Source organism: Lepidochelys olivacea (assembly GCF_965140295.1).
Source record: "Lepidochelys olivacea isolate rLepOli2 genome assembly, chromosome: 5".
NCBI classification, from domain to species: Eukaryota; Metazoa; Chordata; order Testudines; family Cheloniidae; genus Lepidochelys; species Lepidochelys olivacea.
In genome coordinates this window covers 95,536,049-95,552,229 of record NC_140415.1, presented here as the reverse complement: position 1 = coordinate 95,552,229, position 16,181 = coordinate 95,536,049, and the positions used below count along the sequence as shown (strand labels likewise).

Genomic DNA, 16,181 nt, shown 5'->3' with positions numbered 1-16,181 from the left:
TCTGTATTCAAAACTCCAATGGGCCTAATTAGCCATTTCCCCCACAACACAATACTCAGATACAGGTCTGATTACTCACTATATTGTAGCTGATCACAGGTATGATAATGCTCTCACAGGGTCTGCAGCAACTCTGGTGCTATTGATGCTGGTCTCTTATCATTTGGGCTTGGGCCCAATTCATAGGGGTTAACAAAAGGACTGATACTCAAAAACCCAGTCTTGACTGGCCAGCCAGTACTATGCCATACATCAGGGTAAAGGAGAGGGACAATTAATATGGAACACACTGTAAATTCCAGCTCTTGGGCTGCCATATTCTTTATAGTAAAATATACTGATGTATTCTCATATTACCTAAGTATTACTGAATAAGACAAATCTGTACATGAATCTGATCTCAGTTACATGACTCCAGCATTACTGCATAAGTAAGTAATACTAGAATCATGTAACTGAGATCAGATTCTGGGCCAGAGATGTTTGTGGAGTCAGTGACAGAGCTAGGAATAATACTAGAAAAAAGTGGCACAAAAGAATAAAAAATGATCAGCCATCTGATTCCCAGTCTCGATTGCTTGTAGATGTTGGCAGCTAGCAGTGCTGAAAAATGTGGGCATTTGTATCCTGGGGGAGAGCATGTCTCACATCACTTAACAGATGCTGTACCTTGTTTGTAATGTCGTTTTAAGAAGACACAGACTCCCATTGTTACGAAAAGGACAGACAAACCATTCATTCCATAACAGCTGGGTGTTTCTATAAGCATACTTAGAAAGCAAGCTCTGTTGTAAGAAACTGTTCCGTGAATGGGATTGTTCTAACATTTTTTATAAACAATAAAATTTACCATTAAGCATCTTGGTATAGAAACAATCCTTCATAACTTCTCTTACCACATTCCCACTGTTATATTAATTCTAATGCAATATCTGGGCCCAAAGAGTCAAAGGTATTAACATGACCCTGTAACTGTCCCTCCATTACAGTTTTAAATGGGGTTTGTTGGTGTCAAGGTTCCTCCCCCACTCTGAACTCTAGGGTACAGATGTGGGGACTTGCATGAAAAACCTCCTAAGCTTATCTTTACCAGCTTAGGTCAAAACTTCCCCAAGGTACAACATATTCCACCCGTTGTCCTTGGACTGGCCGCTACCACCACCAAACTAATACTGGTTACTGGGGAAGAGCTGTTTGGACGCGTCCTTCCCCCCAAAATACTTCCCAAAACCTTGCACCCCACTTCCTGGACAAGGTTTGGTAAAAAGCCTCACCAATTTGCCTAGGTGACCACAGACCCAAACCCTTGGATCTTAAGAACAATGAACAATCCTCCCAACACTTGCACCCCCCCTTTCCTGGGAAATGTTGGATAAAAAGCCTCACCAATTTGCATAGGTGACCACAGACCCAAACCCTTGGATCTGAGAACAATGAAAAAGCATTCAGTTTTTTACAAGAAGACTTTTAATAAAAAATAGAAGTAAATAGAAATAAAGAAATCCCCCCTGTAAAATCAGGATGGTAGATATCTTACAGGGTAATTAGATTCAAAAACATAGAGAACCCCTCTAGGCAAAACCTTAAGTTACAAAAAAGATACACAGACAGAAATAGTTATTCTATTCAGCACAATTCTTTTCTCAGCCATTTAAAGAAATCATAATCTAACACATACCTAGCTAGATTAGTTACTAAAAGTTCTAAGGCTCCATTCCTGGTCTATCCCCGGCGGAAACCAGCATATAGACAGACACACAGACCCTTTGTTTCTCTCCCTCCTCCCAGCTTTTGAAAGTATCTTGTCTCCTCATTGGTCATTTTGGTCAGGTGCCAGCGAGGTTACCTTTAGCTTCTTAACCCTTTACAGGTGAGAGGAGCTTTCCCCTGGCCAGGAGGGATTTCAAAGGGGTTTACCCTTCCCTTTATATTTATGACAGTTGGACAGAGATTTCAGCCTGCTTCGTACCATGGCAAACATCCCTTAAGAATCCTTTTAAATCTTTTACTAAAGATACAGAAAAACAAGGAAAAACAATTAAAACATTTAAAATATGCAGGATTAAATAAGGCCTTCATTTCAGCCATAACCCTGGATCCCTTTTCCTTTAGCCAAAAGAGCTTTCAGAAAGAACCACCCCTTGTTTGACAGTCTCTTAGATGGTATTAAAGATGGTAAAACCCGTCCTTTTGGGGAAAAGAGAAAGAAGTTAGTTGAAAGGGGCTGAAGCTGTTGTTGTTAAACTCCAGTCAAAAGACAAAACCAGACACACACACACACACACACTCGCACAGGAAAAGAACAGAAAAGGTAGACAATGCAGCTTCTGTCTCTGGTGCTGACTTTCATTTTCAATCCCCCTGCTGGAGAAACGTAGGGATTACACATGATTTTATTAGCCATGTCAAGATCTGGTAAACTTGTATCACTATTGGGCTGTGTATGACTTGGCTTTTATCTGCCCTTTCTGATCACAGGCTTACAGCAGTGTTGCAAAATATATCGTCTTGGCTGGCTAAGGCAGACTCGTACTAGACAGAAGGAAAAAGGAGATGGCTAAGAAAGAGAAGATGATGAAGGCCCAACAATGTTACGGATAGATCCTAGGAGACAGTAGGAATGGCAGCCATGGTGGTAAAGCTTGCTGCAGAGGTTGGTGTAAGACAGCTGCTTCTTCTGCTAATTTTCTCTCAAAAGTCTTGCTTTAAAAAAATTTTTTTTATAAGAACCCAAAAGGAAGTGGTGGCTAGAATAGCATATCCCTTCATTATTTTGTTCGCTAATTAGGTCTAATGTTTGAGACACCAATTTTGGTCCATTGATTTCCTGACCTACACTTCTCTTGTTTTTCTTTACACAATCGTTGTATTATAGCAGAAGGCCTTTTTGTGTGCACTAATTCAGTCTTTTGGTCTCCATTTTGCACCTTTTCCCATCAACATTTATTGTTATAGATGATTTTAAGAACTTTCACTCACTTTTCACAGTCAAGCTCAGATTTGTAGGCCAATTATCACAACCCTTCCCTCCACCTCTCACCCTTTCCTCACCCCAGAAATAATACTGGAAACTACAATATAGATAGGGCTGGTAACACTGCCTGTTATCCAGGCTGCTTGACACTTCCCATGATAAGATCCTATGGCAACGTTATAAGCAACTGAATAAACATTAACTGTTTGAGCTCAAATTTTCCATGCCAGAAGTGTGCCTCAGGCTGAATGTTCTGGAAAAAATGTCAGCCAAACAGTTGAGCCATTTTTGAGACTGAGGCTTGAGAAAAATACATTGCCAAAATTTAACATTGAAAGATAATCTTATCTCTGAATGGTTCTAGAGCCCCCATGCTTTGGAGCAGGGACATGAAAGTTGGTGGGGAGGGAAAGAGAAGGCATTTGTGTCAATTCATGGGTGTGCCTCTTGCCATCCGCATGGAAATCTGCCCAGATTTGCCCAAGTTATAAACCTTTGAAAAATCAGTTTGCACGTGTTCAGTAAAGATTTGTGATTTGCAAAACTAAAATCTCATGATTCCATCCTCACTGAACATATCTGAGCTTCTCACAGCTCCTAGTGCTGACCAGACTGTGCATGCACCATCCCATAGAGTGACTGAGCATGCTCCAGTTAACAGCTATGGGAATGATTTCAGACTTTCTCTGTAGTGGCTCCTCTTGGCTGTGGTGGAGCTGGGTGCCAGAACTGAGAACAGGGAGCCTGTCTTCCCTGTGCTCTCAATGAATCCCCGGCTGGGCTCATGCAGTTTGGAGAGAAAGCCATCTTATTCAAATGCAGAGGGGAAAATGCAGGAGGGAAAGGAGGAGAGTGGGACAAGGAGTTGGTGGGACTGAAATGCGAGAGGTAGGGGAGAGAAACTGTGACTGGCTGGGCAAGGAGACTGGGGCTGGGAGCTGGAGAAGGAGGGGTGATGAGGCTAGCTTTATGTCTTTTGTGATCCCATTCTTAGGCAAAAAGAAAAGGAGTACTTGTGGCACCTTAGAGACTAACCAATTTATTTGAGCATGAGCTTTCGTGAGCTACAGCTCACTTCATCGGATGCATACCGTGGAAACTGCAGCAGACTTTATATACACACAGAGAATATGAAACAATACCTCCTCCCACCCCACTGTCCTGCTGGTAATAGCTTATCTAAAGTGATCATCAGGTTGGGCCATTTCCAGCACAAATCCAGGTTTTCTCACCCTCCACCCCCCCAGCAGGACAGTGGGGTGGCAGAGCTAAGTACTGGATGCAGATCCCTAGAGTTCCAACCCATTGCTTTAATCAATAACCATCATCTTCTGGGATATTATCACCTCATACAGATGGGGAACTTTGGCACAAATATGTTAAGTTACACAGGAAGTCAATGGTATAGATGGGACTAGAACCTGTGGTGTTCAGTGTTTACTCAGGTCCAGATCCTCCAAGGCATTTAGGTGCTTAACTCCCATTGAAATCAATCGAAGTTAGGTACCTAAATACCTTCAAGGATTAAGCAGCATGCAAGAGCTATGCTTCATTCAGTGTCCAGTTCCAATTGGTTGCACATAACATCAAAAGCTTCACAGCACCCTGCTCAGACTGTGTCTGGGAAGTTCAGTCCTTAAAGCACACTTTCCACTACCACAAAGCCCAAGTGTTCTGACTCAGGGTCATGCACCTTAATCACAAGACTTGCCTTCCTGTCTGGGGACGTTAAATATACATTAACATACAGCAAATCTTTCCTAACATTACTTTTCTAGGTAAGCAATTGCTGTAAATGTCACAGGGACAATACACAATCACAAATGGAATTATGGTCAGTAGGTGAGGAGGATGAGACCCTGTATTGGAGGACAAAAGGTTAAAAATCTCTCTGAGCAGTAGAAGGCCCCCAGCTGTCTCCTATCACTTAAGGGATTACAGCAGAGAATGAAACAGACTCCAACTGTGCATGGTGCCTCATCAAGAGGATATAAGAAGTTAGGTTAGCAGAAATCAGGCTTTTTAATCTTTTGAGCAGGGGTAGATATCAGGCAGTATGTGCTAAGATTTCCCTGAGTGTAGGAAAGAAATCTAGACTACAGAAACCTGTATTCCCCAAGGGGGAGACAGTCTCTAGTAGCTGGTGAAAAGGGGACTGAGCTGATGATTGTTCTTCTCAGGCTTTTAAAAGGGGTTGAACTATTTATTTTTTCCTTGCTCCCCCTAGTCTCTACCTTTTGTGGCCCTTGAGAATGGGGATTAGACTAGGTAAAAGGGTTGTTTAGCTCACCATTAAAGAGACCCTTTTTTATCACCTGTGGCTTGTTCAGGAGCCATTGCTTTTGGAAATGCAGAGGTGGCTAAATCTAGAAACCCCTTATGCTGCTGTCCCATCTCCACTACACCTATTAGAGTGACCAAAACCCTTAAAAATGAGACTAAAGGTGCTGGTATATGAAAGTCATGGTAATTTAGGTGTCTGTTATTGTAGATGCCTCTCCTGGCAAAGCTAGGGAAACCACTTTTAAGATAATTTTTGCCACAGCTGCATCACTTTTATTATTTGCTTTCAAGAAGGTGTTTAATTCTCCAGAAATGGTTTCCTTTGGGTGTTGCTGAGAACAGTGCAAAGTGTAGTCAAGAAAATCACTGCTAGTTTTACTATCTTGCTATTTCCAGAAATATTTCTACTGTACAATATTTTTTTCTGCAATATGCTGTTGGCCATACTAAACAATTTAACATTTTCTATAAAAATAACTTTTAAAAAAATAAAAAGGAGTACTTGTGGCACCTGAGAGACTAACCAATTTATTTGAGCATAAGCTTTCGTGAGCTACAGCTCACTTCATCGGATGCATATTGTGGAAAGTATAGAAGATCTTTTTATACACACAAAGCATGAAAAAATGGGTGTTTACCACTACAAAAGGTTTTCTCTCCCCCACCCCACTCTCTTGCTGGTAATAGCTTATCTAAAGTGATCACTCTCCTTACAATGTGTATGATAATCAAGGTGGGCCATTTCCAGCACAAATCCAGGGTTTAACAAGAACGTCTGGGGAGAGGGGGGTATAGGAAAAAACAAGGGGAAATAGGTTACCTTGCATAATGAAAAGGAGTACTTGTGGCACCTTAGAGACTAACCAATTTATTAGAGCATAAGCTTTCGTGAGCTACAGCTCACTTCATCAGATGCATATCGTGGAAACTGCAGCAGACTTTATATATACACAGAGAATATGAACCAATACCTCCTCCCACCCCACTGTCCTGCTGGTAATAGCTTATCTAAAGTGATCATCAGGTGGGCCATTTCCAGCACAAATCCAGGTTTTCTCACCCTCCACCCCCCCACACAAATTCACTCTCCTGCTGGTGATAGCTCATCCAAAGTGACAACTCTTTACACAATGTGCATGACAATCAAGTTGGGCTATTTCCTGCACAAATCCAGGTTTTCTCACATCCCTCCCACCCCCATACACACACAAACTCACTCTCCTGCTGGTAATAGCTCATCCAAACTGACCACTCTTCAAGTTTAAATCCAAGTTAAACCAGAACATCTGGGGGGGGGGGGTAGGAAAAAACAAGAGGAAACAGGCTACCTTGCATAATGACTTAGCCACTCCCAGTCTCTATTTAAGCCTAAATTAATAGTATCCAATTTGCAAATGAATTCCAATTCAGCAGTTTCTCGCTGGAGTCTGGATTTGAAGTTTTTTTGTTTTAAGATAGCGACCTTCCCAGTCTCTATTCAAGCCTAAGTTAATTGTATCCAATTTGCAAATGAATTCCAATTCAACAGTCTCTTGCTGGAGTCTGGTTTTGAAGTTTTTTTGTTGTAATATCGCAACTTTCATGTCTCTAATCGCGTGACCAGAGAGATTGAAGTGTTCTCTGACTGGTTTATGAATGTTATTACCACCCCCCCCAGACGTTCTTGTTAAACCCTGTATTTGTGCTGGAAATGGCCCAACTTGATGATCACTTTAGATAAGCTATTACCAGCAGGAGAGTGGGGTAGGAGGAGGTATTGTTTCATGGTCTCTGTGTATATAATGTCTTCTGCAGTTTCCACAGTATGCATCCGATGAAGTGAGCTGTAGCTCACGAAAGCTCATGCTCAAATAAATTGGTTAGTCTCTAAGGTGCCACAAGTACTCCTTTTCTTTTTGATTATCATACACATTGTAAGCAGAGTGATCACTTTAGATAAGCTATTACCAGCAGGAGAGTGGGTTTGTGGGGGGAGAGAAAACCTTTTGTAGTGGTAAATACCCATTTTTTCATGCTTTGTGTGTATAAAAAGATCTTCTATACTTTCCACAGTATGCATCCGATGAGGTGAGCTGTAGCTCACGAAAGCTTATGCTCAAATAAATTGGTTAGTCTCTAAGGTGCCACAAGTCCTCCTTTTCTTTTTGCGAATACAGACTAACACGGCTGTTACTCTGAAACCTTTTAAAAAAATATAACTCCACCAGCAATGAGCCAATTCAAGGAGTTCTTTAATTGCCCATTAATGTAGTCCTTGGGTGGCAGAAGCCACTTGGCCTTCAGCTCTGTACCATACAGTTTCAATAGGCATGCATTAATAGCTCATTAAAGCACACTTTGTAATATCTTATTTCTTAACTCATATTGTCTACTTTAGGTGTAGGGAAATAAGGATATAAATTGGATTTATCTGTTCTTCAGCAATCTGAATTTTTAAAAAGTTATCTCCTATCCATCACGCATTAACTATGAGACTGAGGGATCCGAATAATCTGCCTTGATCGTGCTTCATTTAAAAATAGTTGGTTCTAATTAGTAAGCATGGAGCAATTCTACACTGCTGTTGTTTCAGTGTAGAGTCAGCGGCTCAGGAACCCATATTTCCCAGCAGGTCTTGCCCTAATTTCTTTGGGGCTCTATATGAAGTCATATGTGGGGCCCTCATTCTACGACATTTCTCAACTACTACTGGGTTTCCCATCTCAAAGTACCCATGATAGCCCTCTTGTCTTTTACCTGTGATCCAAATACAACTCATCGTACTCCACCTTTTCATGTTCTCTGTATGTGTGTATATCTATCTTATTATATGTTCCATTCTGTGCATCCAATGAAGTGGGCTGTAGCCCATGAAAGTTTATGCTCTAATACATTTGTTAGTCTCTAAGGTGCCACAAGTACTCCTGTTCTTTTTGTGGATACAGACTAACACGGTTGCTATTCTGAAAACTCCTTCAGTGACACTCCCACCACTCACCCACACATGTGGACCATGAAGTCTAGGGGTATGTCTACACTACGGAATAAGGTCGAATTTATAGAAGTCGTTTTTTTAGAAATCGGTTTTATATATTCGAGTGTGTGTGTCCCCACAGAAAATGCTCTAAGTGCATTAAGTGCATTAACTCGGCGGAGTGCTTCCACAGTACCGAGGCTAGAGTCGACTTCCAGAGCATTGCACTGTGGATAGCTATCCCACAGTTCCCGCAGTCTCCGCTGCCCATTGGAATTCTGGGTTGAGATCCCAATGCCTGATGGGGCTAAAACATTGTCGCGGGTGGTTCTGGGTACATATCGTCAGGCCCCCGTTCCCTCCCTCCCTCCGTGAAAGCAAGGGCAGACAATCGTTTTGCGCCTTTTTTCCAGAGTTACCTGTGCAGACGCCATACCACGGCAAGCATGGAGCCCGCTCAGGTAACCATCACCCTATGTCTCCTGGGTGCTGGCAGACGTGGTATGGCATTGCTACACAGTAGCAGCAACCCATTGCCTTCTGGCAGCAGACGGTGCAGTACGACTGGTAGCCGTCCTCGTCGTGTCCGAGGTGCTCCTGGCCATGTCGGCTGGGAGTGCCTGGGCAGACATGGGCGCAGGGACTAAATTTGGAGTGACTTGACCAGGTCATTCTCTTTAGTCCTGCAGTCAGTCCTATTGAACTGTCTTATGATGAGCAGGCACGCGATACGGATTGCTAGCAGTCGTATGTTCCATCTTCTGCCAGGCAGGCAAGAGATGAGGATGGCTAGCAGTCCTACTGCACCCTCTTCTGCCGAGCAGCCATGAGATGTGGATGGCATGCAGTCTTTCTGCACCGTCTGCTGCCAGCCAAAGATGTAAAAGATAGATGGAGTGGATCAAAACAAGAAATAGACCAGATTTGTTTTGTACTCATTTGCCTCCTCCCCTGTCTAGGGGACTCATTCCTCTAGGTCACACTGCAGTCACTCACAGGGAAGGTGCAGCGAGGTAAATCTAGCCATGTATCAATCAGAGGCCAGACTAACCTCCTTGTTCCAATAAGAACAATAACTTAGGTGCACCATTTCTTATTGGAACCCTCCGTGAAGTCCTGCCTGAAATACTCCTTGATGTAAAGACACCCCCTTTGTTGATTTTAGCTCCCTGAAGCCAACCCTGTAAGCCGTGTCGTCAGTCGCCCCTCCCTCTGCCAGAGCAACGGCAGACAATCATTCCGCGCCTTTTTTCTGTGCGGACGCTATACCAAGGCAAGCATGGAGGCCGCTCAGCTCACTTTGGCAATTAGGAGCACATTAAACACCACACGCATTATCCAGCAGTATATGCAGCACCAGAACCTGGCAAAGCGATACCAGGCAAGGAGGCGACGTCAGCGCGGTCACGTGAGTGATCAGGACATGGACACAGATTTCTCTGAAAGCATGGGCCCTGACAATGCATGCATCATGGTGCTAATGGGGCAGGTTCATGCTGTGGAACGCCGATTCTGGGCTCGGGAAACAAGCACAGACTGGTGGGACCGCATAGTGTTGCAGGTCTGGGATGATTCCCAGTGGCTGCGAAACTTTCGCATGTGTAAGGGCACTTTCATGGAACTTTGTGACTTGCTTTCCCCTGCCCTGAGGCGCATGAATACCAAGATGAGAGCAGCCCTCACAGTTGAGAAGTGAGTGGCGATAGCCCTGTGGAAGCTTGCAACACCAGACAGCTACCGGTCAGTTGGGAATCAATTTGGAGTGGGCAAATCTACTGTGGGGGCTGCTGTGATGCAAGTAGCCCACGCAATCAAAGATCTGCTGATATCAAGGGTAGTGACCCTAGCCTACCCCTTAATGCCATGGCTCATGAAGCCGTACACAGGCAGCCTGGACAGTAGTCAGGAGCTGTTCAACTACAGGCTGAGCAAGTGCAGAATGGTGGTAGAATGTGCATTTGGATGTTTAAAGGCGCGCTGGCGCAGTTTACTGACTCGCTTAGACCTCAGCGAAACCAATATTCCCACTGTTATTACTGCTTGCTGTGTGCTCCACAATATCTGTGAGAGTAAGGGGGAGATGTTTATGGCGGGGTGGGAGGTTGAGGCAAATCGCCTGGCTGCTGGTTACACGCAGCCAGACACCAGGGCGCTTAGAAAAGCACAGGAGGGAGCGGTACGCATCAGAGAAACTTTGAAAACCAGTTTCGTGACTGGCCAGGCTACGGTGTGAAAGTTCTGTTTGTTTCTCCTTGATGAAACCCCCCGCCCCTTGGTTCACTCTACTTCCCTGTAAGCTAACCACCCGCCCCTCCTCCCTTCAATCACCGCTTGCAGAGGCAATAAAGTCATTGTTGCTTCACATTCATGCATTCTTTATTCATTCATCACACAAATAGGGGGATGACTACCAAGGTAGCCCAGGAGGGGTGGTGGAGGAGGGAAGGAAAATGCCACACAGCACTTTAAAAGTTTACAACTTTAAAATTTATTGAATGACAGCCTTCTTTTTTTTGGGCAATCCTCTGTGGTGGAGTGGCTGGTTGACCGGAGGCCCCCCCCACCGCGTTCTTGGGCGTCTGGGTGTGGAGGCTATGGAACTTGGGGAGGAGGGTGGTTGGCTACACAGGGGCTGTAGTGGCAGTCTGTGCTCCAGCTGCCTTTGCTGCAGCTCAACCATACACTGGAGCATACTGGTTTGGTCCTCCAGCAGCCTCAGCATTGAATCCTGCCTCCTCTCATCACGTTGCCGCCACATTTGAGCTTCAGCCCTGTCTTCAGCCCGCCACTTACTCTCTTCAGCCCACCACCTCTCTTCCCGGTCATTTTGTGCTTTCCTGCACTCTGACATTATTTGCATCCACGCATTCGTCTGTGCTCTGTCAGTGTGGGAGGACAGCATGAGCTCGGAGAACATTTCATCGCGAGTGCGTTTTTTTTTCTTTCTAAGCTTCACTAGCCTCTGGGAAGGAGAAGATCCTGTGATCATTGAAACACATGCAGCTAGTGGAGAAAAAAAAAGGGACAGCGGTATTTAAAAAGACACATTTTATAAAACAGTGGCTACACTCTTTCAGGGTAAACCTTGCTGTTAACATTACATACATAGCACATGTGCTTTCGTTACAAGGTCGCATTTTGCCTCCCCCCACCACGTGGCTACCCCCTCAACCCTCCCCCCTCCCCGTGGCTAACAGCGGGGAACATTTCTGTTCAGCTACAGGCAAACAGCCCAGCAGGAATGGGCTCCTCTGAGTGTCCCCTGAAGAAAAGCACCCTATTTCAACCAGGTGACCATGAATGATATCTCACTCTCCTGAGGATAACACAGAGAGATAAAGAACGGATGTTGTTTGAACGCCAGCAAACATACACTGCAATGCTTTGTTGTACAATGATTCCCGAGTACGTGTTACTGGCCTGGAGTGGTAAAGTGTCCTACCATGAAGGACGCAATAAGGCTGCCCTCCCCAGAAACCTTTTGCAAAGGCTTTGGGAGTACATCCAGGAGAACCGTGAATGCCAGGGCAAAGTAATCCTTTCACATGCTTGCTTTTAAACCATGTATAGTATTTTAAAAGGTACACTCACCAGAGGTCCCTTCTCTGCCTGCTGGGTCCAGGAGGCAGCCTTGGGTGGGTTCGGGGGGTACTGGCTCCAGGTCCAGGGTGAGAAACAGTTCCTGGCTGTCGGGAAAACCAGTTTCTCCGCTTGCTTGCTGTGAGCTAGCAACAACCTCCTCCTCATCATCATCATCTTCTTCGTCCCCAAAACCTGCTTCCGTATTGCCTCCATCTCCATTGAAGGAGTCAAACAACACGGCTGGGGTAGTGGTGGCTGAACCCCCTAAAATGGCATGCAGCTCATCATAGAAGCGGCATGTTTGGGGCTCTGACCCGGAGCGGCTGTTCGCCTCTCTGGTTTTCTGGTAGGCTTGCCTCAGCTCCTTCACTGCTTCGGGTCCCTGTTATGGCCTCTGTCCTTCATGCCCTGGGAGATTTTGACAAAGGATTTGGCATTTCGAAAACTGGAACGGAGTTCTGATAGCACGGATTCCTCTCCCCAAACAGCAATCAGATCCCGTACCTCCCGTTCGGTCCATGCTGGAGCTCTTTTGCGATTCTGGGACTCCATCATGGTCACCTGTGCTGATGAGCTCTGCATGGTCACCTGCAGCTTGCCACGCTGGCCAAACAGCAAATGAGATTCAAAAGTTCGCGGTTCTTTTCCTGTCTACCTGGCCAGTGCATCTGAGTTGAGAGTGCTGTCCAGAGCAGTCACAATGGAGCACTCTGGGATAGCTCCCAGAGGCCAATACCGTCGAATTGTGTCCACAGTACCCCAAATTCGAGCCGGCAAGGCCGATTTAAGCGCTAATCCACTTGTCAGGGGTGGAGTAAGGAAATCGATTTTAAGAGCCCCTTAAGTCGAAATAAAGGGCTTCATCGTGTGGACGGGTGCAGGTTTACATCGATTTAACGCTGCTAAATTCGACCTAAAGTCCTAGTGTAGACCAGGGCTAGAGATAGGATTAAAGCACAGTTTTCTAAATAAGGACAGGAAGCGAAGAGATTTATTCTTTGCTGTGGTACAATTGCGCTGGTGCCAAGTTGAAATGCAGACGAAGACTAGAGATGGCACTCTGGCTGGCAGACAAAAAGTGTGCAGGTGGTGCAGGTCCCTACCCAGCTGCAAGTGTTTCATAAAAAGCCACAGGACACAGACAAGACGTGTGCAGAACCACCACAGCAAGCATATGACCTTGTAATTGTAACCCATATCCTCCACCATGTGACCTGATCCCTCTATTTCACTCCTCATTTGTCATGTCTCTTTTTAGATTCTAAGCTCTGAAGGACACAGACCATGTCTTTTATTTGTGTTTAAAGTGCCTAGCATACTTTGGATTCTAAGTCAATTTTGACTGCATTGGATGAAGAATGCCTATCACTTTATTTTACAGAGGACAAAACAGGCATGAATTTTGCCTTCATTCCTATTCAGGAGATGTCTGTTTGCTCCTCTTTAGGGAGGTTGCTAATCCCTTTTGTACACTGTCATCAGGGAGTGATGGCACTTGGTTGCTAAAGATGGAGCCACAAATATTATCATGCAGAAAGGCTATCATCAAGTGAGAGCTACCTTGTAAGTTGCTCACTGTAGGCTAGTTGCAAGTACTTCTTTTCTCTTATAAATTGCTACATATGACTTGTTGTTTTTATTTGTACTGTGGTAGCACCTAGAGGCCCCGATCAGGGTCCTGGCACGTTAAGTGCTGTGGATACATGTAAGAAAGAAAACCCCTGCCCCAAAGAGCTTAAAATCTATTTCATGTAGCCAATCACCTACTGTGCAGTCTAATGCTTATGCCTTTTGCAAAAGGATCTCTCAGCAGTTGTAGTACATGGTATTATTACTCTGCATCTGTCTTTGATTGTACCTAAATACTTAATATCTAAGCAAAGTAGAACACCAACGTAATAAAATGAAAACAAAACAAGATTGAAAGTTGCTTGAACAAAATTCCACTAGTGCCCCAAAACACTACATGTTCTTTTCAAAAGTTCTACCCAGGAAAACTGCCAAAACATTAGATTATCTGGAAATGAATAATAGTTAAGGAATCCACTTTGTTTTCCACAACCATATAATCCTATGTCATGCAATGCTGTCCAATCCAACTCAGCCCTACAGCACATTCAAGCCAAGGTTCTCATGGTGCTTAACAAATATTAATGAATTAAACTTTTAAACACTCCTGTATGTAACATTCTGGTGGATTTTATTTTTTATTATACGTTACGGTCTTCAATGAGCAATTGTAAAAGATCCATAACCAAGCAAAAAGACAAGACAATAAGAGTGACTATTAAATAGGGATTATTTTTTGCTTTCCTTTCTGCCTGTCTAAATACTTTAAAAAGTCTTCCATTTGATCAACAAGGAAAAATAGAAGATATTATATATTCCTGATTTTATATATCCAGGTATAAAGTATAAAATATCCAGCAGTGTAGCATAAAAATTAACATATGGTCATAGCACAAATACTGGGCCTTTAGTATTACAAAACTCAATTACACAACAATACATGAATTTGAAAAGAGAATCAATGTGTTTAGTTATCCTAAGTTGAAGCAAAAAAGGGGTCAGATTCATTAGAATTAGATCTATTCAAATACCACTGAGTTTTGAGAAGTGACAGGTACAATAAAAGAGTTGGGGAAAAGAATCAGAGTTTCTCTCACTTCTGAAGGGTTTGGGCATCCTGGTGTTTTCAAATTGCTGCAAAATTTTGGAAAGCAGCTGAGGAATGGTAACCATGGCATTTGGAGTAGATGGTTAAGATTTTGTCAAGTTTTAAACATGGATTCCCAAGGGAGTAAGGAAATTGCTGTACAATAATGTACTTTATTGGTTCAGTTTATATAGTAGGTTTACTGATTCATTAATCCTGGAAAGACTCTGGGATTGACCATTCCTGCCCCTGTGTCTGAATCTGGGCTAGTCTCTTCTCCCCATATATACATCACAAAAGTGTGTGATAAGGAGTGGAGTAATTATAGAGATCGATCCCCTATATGTTATGTGCAGCATGTTGGAGCTTTCGGAGTATTCACTTTCTAGATCCCAGTTTCTTTTCTGTGAACCATTCTCTGTTGTATTAAACAACTAAGTAATCAGACACAAAGGTGGCACCTTTTATTCTGTTGTAAAGCCCTTTTAAACCTGTTCTGTAAAGCATTCCAATCATAATGCTAACTCTTTGTTCATTATGTTAAACCTGTTCATTATATTAGATCTAATGTTCTGAGAATCTATCTTCAATATTTTTAACCCTACAGCATTTGCAAAATGTGTATGTGCTGCCTAATTGGAGGCACTCAGATACTACATTGATGAGAGCAATACAAGTCCATGTGTGCAGGCTCTAAAAATAAAATACGATTTATTTCATATACTACAGTAGAACCTCAGAGTTACAAACACCTCGGGAATGGAGATTGTTTGTAACTCTGAAATGTTCATAACTCTGAACAAAAGGTTATGGTGGTTCTTTCAAAAGTTTACAACTGAACACTGACTTAATACAGCTTTGAAACTTTACTATGCAGAAGAAAAATGCTGCTTCCCCTTTATTTTTTAGTAGATTACATTTAACACAGTACCGTACTGTACTTACTTTTTTCACTTTGTCTTTGCTGCTGCCTGATTGTGTACTTCCGGTTCCAAATGAGGTATGTGGTTGACTGGTCAGTTCATACCTCTGGTGTTCATAACTTTGAGATTCTACTGTAGTGTACAGTGTTTGCTGCCTTGCTAGCGACCATTGTTGCTGAGAAGTTCTTTGGCTAGTCTAGGAGATGCAGCATGAGTTTATCAAATCAATGTATATTACAGTCTGCTTCAGAATTTACAGCAGTAGATTATGGACCACTGTAGTGAAAGCACATGCATTATTTGAATGACAGAAAAAAAATGACAACAAAATGTCCTTGTCAACCGCAAAGGAGTCCAAAAAAAAATCAACAAATTCAAATAGAACAGTCTGAAGGGAGAAGGCTGATTAGAAACTGGATTGTAATTTGGACAGTAAATCCATTTTATGATAGTCCACCAGTCATTAACTGTCTCTGCTGCAAGAGAAAACTGGACTATTAACTTCCTCAGACTGAACTAGAGGGGAAAACCAATCATTTCTTTTACAAGCAAAAGAAAAGGCTCTGCTCAATAAAGATCAATTAAACATTTCTCATAAAAAAGAAGGCTTGGTAGCTAATGGCAATGTAAATGGATATGTGACCATCAAAACCTTTCTTAGTGATTTTTAAAGGTCATTACTTACTATTTGCCTTTTAAATTTCTTAAACTACAGATTCTGTAAACTTGTCTGATTTGGCTGTGGTTAATAATTCTGTTGGGTGCTGAGTGGTCTTACCGGAACACAGGATTTGCTATACTGGATGAGAC

The 16,181-nt window shown here is 43.2% G+C and overlaps 1 long non-coding RNA gene across 1 annotated transcript in view; it reads left to right on the top strand.

Annotated features, from left to right (window-relative positions):
- The first annotated feature begins 2,483 nt into the window (after nucleotides 1-2,483).
- The window catches only part of LOC311521141, a 66,048-nt gene continuing 52,350 nt past the window's right edge, over nucleotides 2,484-16,181 (top strand). Inside the window, exon 1 of the long non-coding RNA XR_014711811.1 lies at nucleotides 2,484-2,653. This is a non-coding gene — a long non-coding RNA (uncharacterized lncRNA). The remainder of the gene's footprint in view (nucleotides 2,654-16,181) is intronic.